Source organism: Canis lupus, chromosome 10 (genome assembly GCF_048164855.1).
Source record: "Canis lupus baileyi chromosome 10, mCanLup2.hap1, whole genome shotgun sequence".
Lineage (NCBI taxonomy): Eukaryota > Metazoa > Chordata > Mammalia > Carnivora > Canidae > Canis > Canis lupus.
In genome coordinates, this window is record NC_132847.1 from 23,856,339 (window position 1) to 23,873,558 (window position 17,220).

Here is a 17,220-nt window from a genome sequence, read left to right on the forward strand (position 1 = left end):
TGAGCTCCAGGCCCTTCTGAGTCTTCGCCCACTGTGACAGGTTGAATTGTGTCCCTTCAAAAAGCCCCTGACCCCTCAGTACCTGTGAATGGGACTTTATCTAGAAGCAGGGTATTTGCAGATGTACTCCAGTTAAGATGAATCATGAGGGTGGGCCCTAATCCAATATGACTGATGTCCTTATGAGAAGACAGGTATTTGGACAGAGTCACAGACACACATGGAGAATGCCATGTGAAGACACACAGACACAGAAGGAAGACAGCATGGAAAGATGAAAGCAGAGATTGGAACTCGCAGCCACAAGCCAAGGAACACCAAGTAACACCTGGAGCCACCAGAAGTTACAAGAAGGATCCTCCCCTTGAGGCTTCGGAGGGAGTCTGGTTTGTTGACACCTTGATTTTGAACTTCTAGTCCCCAGAGCTGTGAAAGAACAATTTTCTATTGTTTTAAGCCACTTAGCTTGTGATACTTTGTCATGGGCACCCTGGAACTAACACACCCGACTGCTTCTGCTGCGTGGAATGCCTTCTAGCTAGCCCTGTCACTACCGTCATGCAGGCATTCAAGGGCGGCTTCCCCTCAAGCCCTGATGGTGAGTCTTTGTCCAGCAGATTGGTAAGGTCTGCAGACCAGTCTGCTGCCTCAACTAGGCTGTGAGCTCCTTCAGGGCAGGGCCTGACCTGGTAGGGTAGGGCAGCATGGTTCCTGGTACGCTGTGGGTGCTAAATCAATGTGAGGTGAATGAAGAATTAGTTGAGGGGTAATGAGACCCTTTGAGACTGAGACATGCACCTACTCTTCCACAGACTGTTCTAGCTTGGGTGGACATAAGGGAATCCACAGAGAGGTTATAGCATCATCCCCACGGGCCATTCTTAGCTCCTCCACTGTCTAGCTCCTGCCTGGCTGTGTGAGCCTGAATAAATTGGGGAAATTCCTAACCCTCCCTTCTAATCTGGCTATTGGCTCTAGGAGTTTGCCACAACATAACTGCTCAGGTCCCTCCAACAAGGGGACTGTGTCTGTGGCTCGATGACTCATGCACACTGCTCTATCCCGCAGCCTTGGGCGGGACCCAGGGCTGGGGTAGTGCCAGCCAGGGAAGGCTAGGAGCTGGGACATCCCATTGCACCAGCCCAGCCCCCAGGAACAGAGTGTGCTCAAGGCTTCAGGACAAAAATCTGGAAGCAGGGAGGCAACACTCACCTGAACTGAGGTCTGAGTGGCAAAAAGAAGCAGAGAAGATACAGTGAGTTCAAAGGGCCTGAGGTAGGAATAAGCTTGGCATGATCAAGAACTGAAAAGACATCAGAGGAGGCTGGGGCATGCTGAAAGAGAGGTCAGTGGTAGGACATATGCTTAGACCGAGCTCACCTGGGTAATCCAGGATAATCTCTCCATTTCAAGGTACTTGATTTAATCATGTCTGCAAAGTCTCTTTTACCATGTAAGGTAACATATTCCAGGTTCTGGGGAACACAACATAAACATCTCTGGTGGAGAGACATTATTCTGCCCACCACAGTATCTCATCCTCTTATCTGCCTCTCTCATTCCGTTGCTACATTTCTATTATCTATCTACCTATTTGGATCTGACCATGGAATGGATCTACTAACCTTGTCACCTGGCAACAATTTATCTCTCTTACTCCTTTATCAAGTATCAACAAGTTATTTATCAACTCTCATTCCTCCATGGCTTTCATCTTTCAACCTGATAACTGCATCGTCCCTCAGCCATCTGTCTAATGAACTGATTTTTAAATTCAATCTGTCATTCAATTATCCTCTGTCCATAATGAATTATCAGTCATCTAGCTCCATATTTGCATATGTGTCACACATGTGGACGTTCTTTCTCAATTCTACAAATAAATTCAATAAACATTCACGATTGCCTGCCATGTGCCCAATTTTAAGTCACACATGGGTGAGACAGCGGGTTGATGACACCTCCCAGTAGCCATACTGGGCCTTTTTTCATCATTGCCACCATCACAGTCAATGCTATCACTGTCAGTCCGTACACACTCTCTAGCTTTGTTATCCTCATAGGGATCAGTCTTCTATGGACTTACAAGCCAAATCCAGGCTGTTCTAGTCTGCCTTTTGTTCACTAGCCATCCTGTGTATAAATAATGCAGATTCATTTTAACTTGATCTCAGATAAAGTGTAGGTAGAAAACTCTATCTGCTGGGCAAGCATCTTATGCATCAAATAATAAATCCTAAAGTTAAATGGAAATTATTTTTAGGTTGTCTGGGCAATAGCACAGAGGATGGCAACTCCAGAGATGCTGCATCAGGCAATGTTTGGGCATGTGCAAACACACAATACACACATACATGTGCACCTGGGTACACACATATGCACACATGCAAACAATCTCTCTTTCCTCTGTTCTAACATAGTGACACCTTTCTGGCTCATTCACACTCTTGCATGCATGTGCACACTCGGCCGAGGTGGACACTTTACCGCTGACTCATGCCCTACCTTGTTTCCAGTCTAGGAATCCTACATCCCCACCTGAGCTGTGAGGTCTTCCAGGGCAAGGATGGTGCCTCCTCTTCCTTGGGCATGCCCTCCCAGCCTGGCTAGCCAGAGAACTAAACACTTAAGAACTGTTTGCCTTTCCTTGAGCTCTGAGGGCAGCTCGGGACCAGGGAGGTAAGGAGCTGGATGCCCAATGGCAGAGGCTCCCCAGGGAAGGCCCTACTGCCCAACATAGCCCCCTCTGAATCTGCCTCTCTTGCTCTAGCTGGACGCCAGGGTAATGCAGGCTTTCCCTTCTGTAGCACTCTTCTAGAAGAACTGTGTTAGGTGGATAATTTGCCTGGAGCCGGCCTAGCTGGAGATCAGTTTGACAAGAATTCCCTTGTTTCCAAGCATCTCCATTGCACAGGCATCCAGCGCCATTTCCTGTCCAAGCCTCTCCCCAGGGCCCTGTCCGGAGATCTAGCACATTTGGAAGCAGGTTGCCACCTGCCAGAGCTGCAGGTCCTGGATGCCCACCAGTTATAGTGTCCAAGGCCACCCCAGGCTCAAAAGTCACTCTGTCCACAGCCCTAAGGAAGGAACAGCTTGCTCACTAGTGCCTGCAGGAGGCTCCTAAGGTGGTTGCCCTGGAGCACTTCCCAGCACTGAGAGGCTGGTTAAGGCCAGGACACCATTAAAGAAGCCTTGACCTGAGTGAGGCCTCTCAGAGCCAGCTGCCCTTGCTGCTTCCGGTTCCACACTGAGGCTTGATTCCATTACATTCTTGACTCCATGCAAATCCGATGTATGCCCCTCCCTCACCCTGTGGTATCTTCAAGACAGGGACCTCTTCTAACATCTCTGTAACCTGAAGCCAGCCCAGACCAACCACAGGAATTGTATGCAGAGCAGATCAGCACCTGTGCACAGCTCTACACCAGCCTCTTGCAGGCCCAGAGCCCAAACCCTCGCCTCAGGCAGTCTCCACTTTTGCCTTCCAGCCCAGAGCCTTCACTCAGTGGGTTTCATTAACTGTTTAGAACTTAGCAGGTAATGAATTGTCCCCACATTTGTTTCCTGAGGAGCCAGGCTGGGCCAGGTATCCTCAAGCCAAATGTTCTGGGAAGAATGTACTCCACCTGTCAGAGAAGGGAGCTCCTCCAGGAGGCCGTGTTGGTCAGAAACTTCCTTTCTCATGCTGGTTCCCAGTCCCAGCCTAGCCCATGTTCAAGTCCCAGCAGGCCAAAGACCAAGTAGAGCTTTACCATGCCTCTGCTGGAGTTCAAACTCCATGGGAAAGGCTCTGGAATGGACTTAGAATTCCAAGCTGGGCCAGCTGGAGATGCCCAGAGAGATCCTGATGCTGGGGACCAGAGAGGGCCAAACAGGACCCAGGCCACCCAGGAGTCAGCAACGGGACTAGACTAGAGGGCAGGATTCTTGTCCCTGCCCTCCACGACTACACTGTAGCCCATTACTGGGCTAGGGAGACATGTCCTGCCACCCCCAGGATGTTTCTGTCCCTAGAGAATTCTAAGCACCTGTGGGACATGCAACATAACCCAAATGCAAAGGGTTTTCGAGCTCCTTCAACAACCACAGGGTTGATTCTTCCTCTTCATCTCCATAATCCCTACCCCAATCCTTCCCAGCTTCACACTCTGCACTACAATATGGGCAATCGGTCACTGATTTGATGAGTATCTTTCCAGGTGCTTTGTTTTTTCTATGAAATTACATATATTTGTGTGTCTGTGTTCAGATTAAAATGTAACCTTTTTAAGGTATTTTTTAATATTTTAGCTATTTTTAGGTATTTCTTAGTTTTTTTTTATTTCTTAGGTTCTTAATTTTTTAATATGAGGTCATATTGCACACTGTACTCTGAAACTTGCATTTTGTTTTCAGGTGTACAACATAATGTTTTGATATTTGCAAATCTCGAAACTTGCTTTTCACTTAACACTCTTAAAGGGCTCTTTCTACATCAGACACACAAAACCACACAATGCTTCTTCCTTTGCTGCCTTCTTTTTTGCACTCTGGTTTATTTAGCCAGTGCTCTGGTGATGGACATTCAAGCTATTTCCAGTTTTTCTTTCTTCTTTTTTAAAGATATTTTTTAAGTCACCTCTACACCCAACATGGGGCTTAAACTCCCGACCCTAAGATCAAGAGTCTCCTGCTTTACTGACTGAGCCAGCCAGGTACCCCTATAATGACATTCTTAAACAGATCTTCTTGAGCCCACATCAGAGGGTCTCTCTGGGGCAGATTCCTAGATGTAGACTGCATGTTTTCACCTCCTCCTTCCAACTTGGGGCACCTGCAGGGTCTCATCTTTCATCTTCAAGCAGCTTACTAGTATATTTTCCATACTAAGGGCAGTTTCCTCTCAGGAAGAATCCTAGGGCCAGCTATTAGCATCATGTCCTATGCCCCACTGCACGGCTGTGAACCAGACAGTCTTCATCTCTCTGGATCATCCTCCCTCCTCCCATCTCATCTAAGTTGCTATATCTTTTTTTTTTTTTTAAGATTTTATTTATTTATTCATGAGAGACACAGAGAGAGAGAGACAGGCAGAGATAGAGGCAGAGGGAGAAGCAGGCTCCATACAGGGTGCCCAATGTGGGACTCGATCTCAGGACCAGGGAATCACGCCCTGAGCCAAAGGCAGATGCTCAACTGCTAAGCTACCCAGGCATCCCTATGTTGCTATATATATATATGCAGGTCCACCTCCAGACCTTTCTTAAACTCTCTGGACCATTCCACCCCATGGGCTCCCAAAATTGCTTGTTTTTACCTTGACTATCTTGCATATACTTCAGGACTTGTTTCCTGAAACGGGCCAAAATCCCTTGAAGGTAGGATCTAGGCCTGGAACTCCCTGCCCTAAGATAAAGCCTTGCTTATATAGGTGCTTGCTAACTGCATGTTATTTCTAATAAAACCAGACTACCTCCAGCATGGTATGAATTGATCAGTAAACACATGGAAGGGTCTTTGTAAGACTGCCAGATGAGATTTTTTTAAGACTTTTATTTATGCATGATATATATATATATATATATATATATATATATATATAGAGAGAGAGAGAGAGAGAGAGAGAGAGAGAGAGAGGCAGAGACACAGGCAGAGGGAGAAGCAGGCTCCATGCAGGGAGCCTGACATGGGACTCGATCCCGGGTCTTCAGGATCAGGCCCTGGGCTGAAGGCAGCGCTAAACTGCTGAGCCACCGGGGCTGCCCCAGATGAGGGGAGATTTGCTTCAATTTATCAGAAACCCTGGGGAGGGCAGCCCCGGTGGCTCAGCGGTTTAGTACCGCCTTCAGCCTAGGGCATGATCCTGGAGACCCGGGATCGAGTCCCATGTCAGGCTCCCTGCATGGAGCCTACTTCTCCCTCTGCCTGTGTCTCTTCCTCTCTCTCTGTGTCTTTCATAAATAAATAAAATCTTAAAACAAAACAAAACCCTGGGGAAAAGCAAAAGGCTTTTGCTTACATTGTTCAGCTTGACTTGGAGCCATTGCTTTTGGTTCTTGATGGTTCTTGGACTGAGTCAGACCCCTCAACTCCACTCAGGGCGTCTCACACTTTGATGAGTGTCTGGTCAAGCCGGCCCGTGACTTGGCCGGAGGTACTGCCTGCTGCCAGTTTCTGGGGAAGTGTTTAGAGGCCCCAGGGATCTTCTTTGCCTTCTGCCATCTGTGGCCACTGGGCTGGGTCTGAGAGTCTGAGAAGAGACAGGTGGCCTGGCTGGCACATCATCCAGACATCTCCTAGGGCTGGTCAGTACCATCTCTAAATCAGCTGGCAAAGACTCCAGAGGGGTGCTTCTCCCAGGCATGCATTTGTAGCACCACAGAAAGTGGCAAGACTGGATTTTGCCAGGGCAGTGTCTTAAGCCACAGATGCAGCCCTGGGCAGCTTTCCTATCCATCCCAAACCCCACCTACAGCCCCTGCCTGGAGCTTGGGAGGCAGAGCTGCTGGATTTGTCCTCTCATGAATGCCAAATTATGTGCTTTGCACAGGACTTGGCACAGGGTAGGCAGGCAGGAAATATTTACCGAATGACCAACAGAATGAATTTCTACAGAAACACGATGCTCCATTTCTATAAACATACATATTGCAGAGAACTTCTCATTTTCAGGTAAAATCTTGGAACAAATTATAACAACTCTAACTTTTCCTGCTCTCTCTTGAACCCACTTAATCAAACTTTTGTGCCTGCCACTTTGTTGACATGGCTCTTATCAATATCACCCATGACCTCAGCATGGCTGAAACTAATATCAGTTGTTAGTCTATATCTCACCTTACACTCCTTGGTAGCTTTGGACATACTGCTTCTCTCCCTTCTGAAACTCTCCTACCTTGGTTTCCAGGACATTTGTATCTCTCTGGATACCACTGCTTTCTTTTTACTTTTTTCCTCCCAATTAAAAAAAATTACTATTATTTTTTAAGATTTTATTTTCAAGTAATCTCTATACCCAATGTGGGGCTCAAATTCACAAACCTGAGGTCAAGAATTGCATGTTTACTAATGAGCCCACCAGGGCCCCCCCCCCATTTTTATTGTCAAAAAATATACATAATATAAATTTTACTATCTTAATCATTTTTTAAGATTTTATTTATTTTATTCATCTCACACACACACACACACACACACACACACAGAGGCAGAGACACAGGCAGAGGGAGAAGCAGGCTCCATGCAAGAAGCCCAATGTGGGATTCAATCTCACATCTCCAGGATCAGGCCCTCCGCTGAAGGTGGCACTAAATCGCTAAGACACCTAGGCTGCCCTATCTTAATCATTTTTTTAAAAATATTTTATTTATTTATTTGACAGAGAGAGAGACAGAGAGCACAAGCAGAGGGAGCAGCAGGCAGAGGAAGAAGCAGAAGCAGGCTCCTCACTAAGCAAGGAGCCTGAAGCAGGGATGGATCTCAGGATGCCAGGACCATGGCCCAAACCAAAGGCAGATGCTTAACCAACTGAGCCACCCAGGTGCCCCATCTTAATCATTTTAAAGTGTACAGTTCAGTGATATTACTGTTGGGCAACTATCACCACCATTCATCCCTGAAACTCTTTCATCTTGCAAAACTGAAACTGCACCAATTAAACAATGAGTCCCCAGCTCCCCTCTCAACCTTAGCCCCTGGCAAACACCAGAAACTTCTTTCTGTATCTATGAATTTCACTGCGCTAGACATCTATAGTATTTGTCTTTTTGTGACTGGCTTATCTCACTCAGCACTAGGACCTAAAGGCTCATCCATGGTGTAGAATGTGTCAGAGTTTCCTTCCTTTTTAAGGCTGAATAATATTCCATTAGATGTCTATACTGAATTTTGCTTACCTATTCATCTATCAGTGGATACTTGGGTGGCTTCCACATTTTAGCTACTGAGAATAATGCTGCTATGAACACAAGTATACAAATATCTCTTCAAGACCCTGTTTTCAATTCTTTTGAGTATATATCCAGAAATGGAATTGCTAGATCATATGGTAATTCTATCTTTAGTTTTCTCAGGAATGGCCATACTGTTTTCCACAGTAGCAGTACTATTTTATATTCTCATTGACAGAGCACAAGGGTTTTAATTTCTCCACATTCTTGTCAACACGTGTTATTTTCTGTTTATCTAAGATAGTAGCCATCTTAGGGTGCCTGACTAATTCAGTTAGTATAGCATGTGACTCCTGATTTCAGGCCGTGAGTTACAACTCCACGTTGGGTGTGTAATCTACTTAAAATAAAATAAAAGGGGGCACGTAGGTGGCTCAGTCAGTTAAGCAGCTGCCTTCTGCCCAGGTCATGATCTCATGGTCCTGGATTGAGTCTTGCATGGGGCTCTGCTCTCAGTGGAAAGTCTACTTCTCCCTTTGTCTCTCCCTCTCCCCCACCACCCTCAGCTCCCGCTTGATCTCGCTCTCTCAAATAAATAATAAATAAAATCCTTTTTAAAAAGATTGTATTTATTTATTCATGAGAGACACAGAGAGAGACAGACATAGGCAGAGACAAAGACAGAGGGAGCAGTGGCCTTCCTGAACGGAGCCAGATATGGGACTCGATCCCCAGACCTGGGATCACACCCTGAACTGAAGGCAGATGCTCAACTGCTGAGCCACCCAGGTGTTGCAATAAAGAAAATATTTTTAAAATAAAATAAAATAGGGCAGCCCTGGTGGCGCAGCAGTCTAGCACCGCCTGCAGCCCAGGGTGTGATCCTGGAGACCCGGGATCAAGTCTCCCTGCACGGGTCCTGCTTCTCCCTCTGCCTGTCTCTGCCTCTCCCTCGCTGTGTCTCTCGTGAATAAATAAAAAAAATAAAATATTTAAAAATAATAAAATAAAATAAAATAGGGGTGCCTGGGGGGCTCAGTCAGTTAAGCATCTGACTCTCGACTTTGGCTTAGGTCATGATCTCTCAGGGTCATGAGATTGAGCCCCCGGAAGGGCTTTGCACTGAGCATGGAGTCTGCTTGAGATTCTCTCTCTCTCTCCCTCTGCCCCTCCCCTCTTTCCCGCCCCCTCCAATAAATAAATAAATAAATAAATAAATAAATAAATAAATAAAAATTTTAAAATAAATAAAATAAAAATATTTAAAAGTAGCCATCCTATTGGATGTGAGGTGGTACCTCACTACAGCTTTGGTCTGCATTTCCCTAATGATTAGCAATGCTGAGCATCTTTTCATGTGCTTATTGGCCATTTGTATCTCTTCTTTGGAGAAATGTTTGAATACTTCCTTTTTAACAATGTCTTGCTGATTCCTTTTCATCTTCTAGACCTCTTTTTTTTTTTAAGATTTTATTTAAAAAAAAAAAGATTTTATTTATTTATTCATGATAGTCACACAGAGAGAGACAGAGAGGCAGAGACACAGGCAGGAGGAAAAGCAGGTTCCATGCACCGGGAGCCCGACGTGGGATTCGATCCCGGGTCTCCAGGATCGCGCCCTGGGCCAAAGGCAGGCGCCAAACCGCTGCGCCACCCAGGGATCCCTCTTTTAGACCTCTTAACCTTGCAGGGGCCAAGGGCACTGTCCTTGGACCTTTTCTCTTTCTACACTCACTTCCTTAGTGATCTCAGCCTTACAGCTTTATTTTTTTTAATTGTTAAAAAAGATTTTATTTATTTATTCACAAGAGACAGAGACAGAGAGAGAGAGGCAGAGACACAGGCAGACGGAGAAGCAGGCTCCATGCAGGGAGCCTGACATGGGACTCGATCCTGTGTGTCCAGGATCACGCCCTGGGCCGAAGCAGGCGCTAAACTGCTGAGCCACCCAGGCATCCCCTTTTTAAATTTTTAAAGATTTTATTTATTTATTCATGAGAGACACACAGAGAGACAGACATAGGCAGAGACAAAGACAGAGGGAGAAGCAGGCTCCCTGCAGGGAATCCAATGTGGGACTCAATCCTGGGACTCCAGGATCATGCCCTGATCTCACCCTCCTAACCTGTCTTACAGCTTCAGCCTTTCTGCTTTTATTCTGTCCTCCATCTGGCAGAAAAGTAACCTGTAAAAAAGTAACCTGTAAAAGCCGAAGGCAGATAGATGCTTAACCACTGAGCCACCCAGCATCCCATCAAACAGCCTCATAGCTTTAAATACCAGCCACCTGCTGACATCTCTGAAAAGATATCTTCAGCCCAAAACATGCACCTGGACTGAGGCTGTCGTCTCTAGCTGCCTACAAGAAGGCTGCATTTGGACATCTAGTAGGTATCTTAAGCTTGCCACATGTAACACTGAGTTCCTTATTTTCCAAATCTATTCCTTTCACAGACTCTGCATCTCTGTTAATGGCAATTCTGTTTTTCCATTGGTTCAAGACAAACCTTTTGTTGTCATCCTTGACTTCTTGTTTTCTCACACCCCATCAACAAAAGTCAGAGCTATCTTTATAATATATATGGAATTTTTTTAAGATTTTATTTATTTATTCATGAGAGACATACATACACAGAGAGAGAGAGAGAGAGAGAGAGAGAGAGAGAGGCAGAGACACAGACACAGGCAGAGGGAGAAGCAGGCTCCATGCAGGGAGCCCGACGTGGGACTCGATCCTCCGTCTCCAGGATCCGGCCCTGGACTGAAGGCGGCACTAAACTGCTGAGCCACCCGGGCTGCCCAATATATATGGAATTTGATCACTTCCACTGCTACCACTCTAGTGAACGTTAACATAATCTCTCACCTGGTTTATTACAGTGACCTCCTAACCTGTCTTACAGCTTCAGCCTTTCTGCTTTTATTCCTCCATCTGGCAGAAAAGTAACCTGTAAAATCCAGTGTCAGATCATTTCACTTCTCTGCTCAAAACCATCTTTATTATGCCTAGCAAAAGCCAGATTCCTAACATTGCCCTATATAATCTCTTCCTTATAGATTTATATAATAAGCACATTCCTGCCTCAGGACCTTTGCATTTGCTGATCTCTCTGTGGAGACAGTGGTTCTTTTTACTTTGTACCATGGATTCTTTTGGCAATCTGTGCTGCCTGTGGATTCCTTCTGAGTCTAATATCTTTAAATCCATAAAATAGGTTTCATAAATTGTTTTTTTTTTCATAAATTGTAAAGAAAACAATTATATGGAAATTCAACTCTCAAAATATTTTTAAAATGTGTAATACAATAATAATGTGTTTCTTATTAATTCACTAAATTATAAGAGCTAGCAGCATAATTATAAAGTAGTGATAACTGTAATGATATTTTAAGATATTTGCAACAACCATAATGTGATATGAAAATATCTGTGATTTCTACTAGCGATAGTGTCACAGGTGCTGCTACTATCACTGTGATTTGCTATCTGCATTCATAACTGAAGAACATGCTAAATGTTAATTAGTGAAAATAAAGATATAATTTTTCCTCCATCTACAGTCAAGACCCCCTGAATCTCTATCCACAAATTTCTGGAAGGGGCTGTCTGTGGACTCCATGTCAAGAACCTCTGGCTTAGAATGCTCTTCTCCCATAAGTCCTCACAGCTCATTTCTTCACCTCCTTTTATTCAGAAGCCACCTTCTCAGACAGCTCTTCCTGAGAACTGTATTTAAATTTCATGACCACATTCCCTATCCCCCTTTCCTACTTAATTTTTTCTGAATAGCACTTACTTTCAAATATAATATTTTACTTTAAAAAAATGCATCTCTCTTTCCCCTAGAAAGTGCATTCCATGAGAGTAGGCATTTTTGTCTGGCATTTTTGTGCTGTGTCCTCGGTCCCTAGAATGGTGTGTGATATACAGGAGCCACTCAACAAATATTTGTTGAAATATTTGAAAAAAGGTGAATGATTCTGTCTCCAAGAACTTTATGTTTCTTCTCATTTTTTTTCCTGTAATAAGTTAATGATTTGTGAGACTTTTACTAAAGATTAAGGAGTTATAATTAGCTCCATTGCTATGATTCTGTTAACATTTTCAAGGTTAAACTTAAACAGTAGCAGAGAGCAGTGGGAATCCAAGGATTCTAATGGAACTCCCAGTCCTAAACAAGAAGTGCCTTCCAAGGACTCCTTAGGGGACCTGGGTCTCACCCAAATTCAAGGAACCTCCTTAGAGGCAAAATACTACCCATAAAATTTTTTCTTGCTATTATAGCAATCAGGCCCCCATCCTCAATCAAACCAATAATGCTAATACTTTTTATTTCTGGCACGGTGGTAAAAAGGAAAACACATAGTCTTGGGGTTGTCCGGACTAGGTTCCAATTCTGCTATCACTTGCTAGCTTGTCTGACTACTGGTAATTCACTAAACCTTTCTGAACAGGTAAAATGGGATTTTTGTGAGGATGAAATGGGATGACTTGCATACTGCACAGCACAGAGCAGGTACTCTATAAGTGGTCGTCTTGTCCCTCTTCCATCTCTCTAGGACATTTTATAACTACCTACCAAGGTTCACAGGATCCTGACGGCTGGAAGTAGGAGCCTGTCCAGTCTTTTGGTGCATGTAAGCCCCTTGCCACTAGACCCAATCAGAGAGGTTTCTTTAGACTGTGCCATTGTAAATTGGTGCCTCCATTCCCACTTTAGGTGTGTGCTTGAGACTGCCATCTGGACCTTGACCTTGAAGTCCACCATGTATGACAGTTTCTTTCTGCACTTCTTTTTTTTTTTTTTTTTTTTAAGATTTTATTTATTTATTCATGATAGTCACAGAGAGAGAGAGGCTCAGAGACACAGGCAGAGGGAGAAGCAGGCTCCGTGCACCGGGAGCCCGACGTGGGATTCGATCCCGGGTCTCCAGGATCGCGCCCTGGGCCAAAGGCAGGCGCCAAACCGCTGCGCCACCCAGGGATCCCTCTGCACTTCTTTTTTGCCCTAACTGGGAGCTCTTGTATGTCCTCATGGAGGGCAAGACAGAAATCATTGTCCTCCAGTTTTTCAGTGTTGAGAACTTTCAGGGAGCCATTCACCTTTCCAAAACTTAAGCACCAGAGCAAGTGCTAATGTGCACCTTGCACTCTGAGCCAGGCCATGGTTTACACATATAAGCATGTATACACACATACCCCTTCAGGAACCCTCTAGCCATCCTGTTCTGCAGAAGAAGAGATGGAGAGATGAATGCGCTTGCTCAGATCAAGTACCTTCTCAATTGAGAACCCAAGAGTAGAATCCAGGTATTTAACCATTTTGTTACATGCAAACAGCCTGTGACATGTTTTCTGGCATGTTTGGAGTTTGGGCTTGAGAAAATCCTAACAACTGACCACGCAGAGCTAGAGTCAGGTCTAACCAGAAGGTGGTACCCCAGTTCCTCAATCTTGCTAGATAAGCCTCCCCAGACTTTGTGAATGAAGGCCAAGGAAGAAGAGGTTGCAATGACTCCCCTTGAGCTCATATTTCTTTCTTGTTGCAAAAAGTGCTTATTTCTGCATTCATCATCTCCCTCTTTGTTGTGTAGACAATCTACCCTGTCAGAGGATTTGTGCTGTTATTATGAGTTTGTTTATTATTAGATTTATTTCTCCTATAAGCAAATGTGTTCACAACATTCCATCGGGGGATCTTTTTAATTGTCACATAAATGTCATCTTACTTAAATTGAGTATTTATCTTTACATACACGGGTAGTGGGGAGGGGGAAGGAAAGAAAGAATAAACAACTTTAAGTCTTGGAGAGGGACAGGTCTCCGTTCACAACTCACCCATGTGTCTTCAAAGCCAAAGGTGAGTTGAAAAAATTATTGGATTATCTTTGAGGGGCAGCCAAAAGGGAGAGGGAAAGAAAAGTTGGCAACGATGCTTTTGGGGATGTTGACCCAGGCTCCCAAGTCTCTCTACCAAACCCAGCCTGAGACCAGACCTCCTCCTCCTCCTCAGCTGGGAGCATCCGGAGAAGGCTGCAGCTTGCCCCCCACACCTCCTCATCCAGGAGGCCAGCCCAGCTCCTTCCTCGAGAGAAGGTGAGCGCGGCGGGCGCAGCGGGCTGGGTGGGTGTGGCCCGCGGCTCCGGGAACCGACCCAAGGCCCCGCCACCGCCCGCGAGCCGCCCGACAGCCCGCCTGCCTGGCGAGCGCAAGCGCTTCTTCCAGAAACTGCGAGGATCCGAGCGCACTGTTTGTGCACCACAAGGTCAAGTCGGGAAGTGGAGCCGGAGGAGGAGGGGCGAGGAGGCGACGGGTGGGGAGAGGGGCGCCCCGCTTCCTCGCCAAGTGCCAGCCCTTGGAAGTTGCCACCTCGGTTTTTAACCCTTTAGGGGTAATGGGAAGGTCGAGGTGGGGGGAGGAAGGGGACACCGCGGGGCAAACTCCTACAGGGACAGGGACAGGGACGAGCAGCTACCCACCCACCCATCACTGCGTTCCCCACCCCCCGGAAATGCGGGGCAGGGCTGGGAGCCTGGAGACACCCGGGCGGGGGAGGGGGCCACGAACCCGAGAGGGACCCTCTCCACGGACCGCCCCTCCTTCTTTGAGGTCGCCCACAATTTCAAGTTTCCCCCGCCCGGGATGTTAGTTTCCATCTGCTGCGGGTGGGGGAGGAGGGCCGCGCCCCCTCCCCCAGACTCGTGCGCGCGCCCCTCCCCTCCGCTCCTGCCAGCACTTTCGGCTCACTTCTGGCGCTGCAAAGCGCCACGCGATTTATTCGATTCGCATTTTTAAACTAGCGATTCGGGAGCAGGGCCTAGGGCGAGGGTCTTCCAGCCTTGGAGCCCCGGGAGGCGGGGTGCTCAGTGCAAACCTCGTTCCCTCCGCGAGTGTCGCCTTCAGGCTGTTATTTGCAAAGAAACGTCTTTTTGACGCAGGGAGAAATGGCAAATTTTAAGTACGTCATTAATATGGCGCCAAAAGATTTTTTTAAGTATAAGCTTGCTTTTTTTTTTTTTTTTTAAGGTTGCGGGGGGCGCCGCCCGGGTCTGGGGCGCGAAGGGGGCGGAGTGTGAGCAGAAAGTGTGAGTGAGAGAGTGGAGGGGCGGGGTATATGTGTGAGTGTGTGAAGTGTGAGCAGACCTGATGGGACTTGCACGGGCGCAGCCGCCGCTCGGGCCCGGCCCTGGGGACAGGGCGGGCTGGGGGCGCCCCAGAGCCCATGGGAGTCTGGGCCCGAGGTGCAGGCAGACGGGCAGACCGGCAGAGCACCCTCCCCCCGAGGCCTGCAACGCTACCTGGACCCGCTGCCGGAGCCAAACAACTGGGCGGGGGTGGGGCGGGCGACGGGGGGTGTCAGGAGTGGAGATCCGAGTGAATAAGAAAAAAGTGGCTACTCCCCCTCCCTCGCTCCTCCCGCCCGCCCCCACCCCACCCCCACCCCAACACATTTTTTTTTTTCTAAAGAGATCACAAGGAAGTCTTGGTTTAAAAAGAAACAGAAACATACACAGGGGGATTGGTGAATGGTGCCGACCGCGGCCATCGCAGTTGGAGGCTTTTTTTTTGGGGGGGGGGCGGTGAGTAGCGTCCATGGAGTTACTTTGCGCCCATTTCTAGCGGCAAGGGCTTAGGTCCAGAGGGCTGACCGTCCCCAGCAGGGGTGCGGGGCCGGGGACGCCACGGGCCCGGCCGCCTCCCTCGCCGCGACCCCGGATGGATGCGCGCCCCCCGCCCGCCCGCGCCGGCCCCAGGAGCTCCGGGTTTCGGGAGCATCCTTCCCGCGCCGGCCCCCGCCGCGGCGCGTAGTCCAGGGCAGCGCCCCTCGGAAGGGCACCGCGGAGGAAGGTAAGATCCAGCCCCCAGCGATGGGCCCTGCGCATCTCCACGGCGTTATTTTGTGTTTTTGCAACAGATCTGCCAGCGCTCCTCGCTCCCTCGCTCTCGCTCGCTCTCTCTCTCTCTTGCTCGCTCGCTCCCTCTCTCTCCTGCTGGCTGCCTGTTCTAGGAAGCCAGGGCGCGGAGGGGGGGGATGCACAGCACAGGGGAGAGAGATTGCGCATGTTGGTCAGTCCTGTTTTAAAGAGTACATTGCGGGGAGGCTGAGAGGGGCGCATGCAACAACAACTTTTGGAAGGGTGAGCTTGGCGACCTTCTTTATTAATGACTGCGGCAAAGCGCCCCCGGGCCGGTGAGGGGGCGCGGGCGGGCGGGGGCGCGCCAGGGCTGCAACTTGCCCCGCGGGCTCCGGCCGCGCGGAGGGGCTGCGGCGGGAGACAGCAGTGGTGGGGGGGGGTCGTTCTGCCGGGGACTGGGGTTCGGAGGACCTGGAGCTATCTGCCCTCCTGTCGCCCTGAGTTTCATTTTGTTGATACGCAGCACGTCCGGCCGCCGAACCGGGCTGAGCCGGTGCACATGACTCCGCGCTGGGCTCACGTGCAGCGGGTCCGGTCCCAGACACCTTCCGGGGGCCACCGCCTCCGCCTGTCGCCCCCTCTCTGGGCTGGGTGCACGCGGGCGCTGCACGCGGGGGCAGCATGCTCAGCTCTCGGGCGCGGAGGCTCTGCACAAATTAAACACAGTGTTTTGGAGGGGCGGGGGACACCCTTTCCAGGTGAGTGTGCCGGGTGTGCAGCTCCGGCGTACGGGGCGGGGGCTGGGGTCGGGGGCGGCCCCCCCCCGCGGGGCTGCGCGGGAGTCCGGCGGGGGAGAAGCGCCGGGAGAGTGGAAATGTACCGGCTGTGGCCGGAGCGGCGGGTGCGCGCCCGCGGGGCGACGGCAGGGGGCGTGGCCCTTGTTTACCTTCTCCCAACTCTGCCGGTTCGCGTCCCGCTTCGGGGACGGTACTGCAGTCCCCTGTCCTCCGCCTCCGTCCCTGCGCCCTGGGTGGTACCGGGAAGATGTAGGCAAGTGGTAGTCCCAGCCTGGGACATACACACCTGACCCTCAAATAAGTGACATTGCAGCCCCAGCCCCCACCGAGCACCGCTGCAGTCCTTCTCCCGGATCCCCAGCCGCGCCCCGCCCCCGGCAGTGGCATCTTCCCGGCCTCACCTCCTTCCTCCCTCTTTCCCTCCCTCCTTCCCACCCACTCGCCTGCGCCTGCGGAGCGGCTCCCTCCCGCTTCCTCCCCGCCTGGGTGCAGACTTGTGGCTCCCTCCGGTCCTTCCCGCCTATCCCTGGGCCTGAGACACTCTTCTCCAGGCCAAGGGATGAGAAGGGGTCAGCTTGGCGATTCGTAGCCGTTACATCAGAAGATGGGGATGTCTGCGAGACAGGCAGGAAGGCTTGGCGGTGGCTTCCAGAGGCCCAGGACACCCCCCGCACAGCCGGGCTCCCGCCCCACGCAGC

At 49.0% G+C, this 17,220-nt stretch overlaps 1 protein-coding gene across 9 annotated transcripts in view; it reads left to right on the forward strand.

The window, feature by feature from the left end:
- Positions 1-14,011: 14,011 nt before the first annotated feature.
- The window catches only part of JADE2 (jade family PHD finger 2), a 51,730-nt gene continuing 48,521 nt past the window's right edge, over positions 14,012-17,220 (forward strand). For 2 of the 9 annotated variants that reach the window (XM_072841058.1, XM_072841061.1), the window contains exon 1: positions 15,372-15,717. The gene's annotated coding sequence lies outside the window, so the exon portion shown is untranslated. Of the gene's footprint in view, positions 14,135-15,371; positions 15,718-15,787; positions 16,008-16,311; positions 16,484-17,220 lie in introns of those variants that run through there. The other 7 variants (XM_072841060.1, XM_072841062.1, XM_072841056.1 and 4 more) reach the window with 7 other exon arrangements.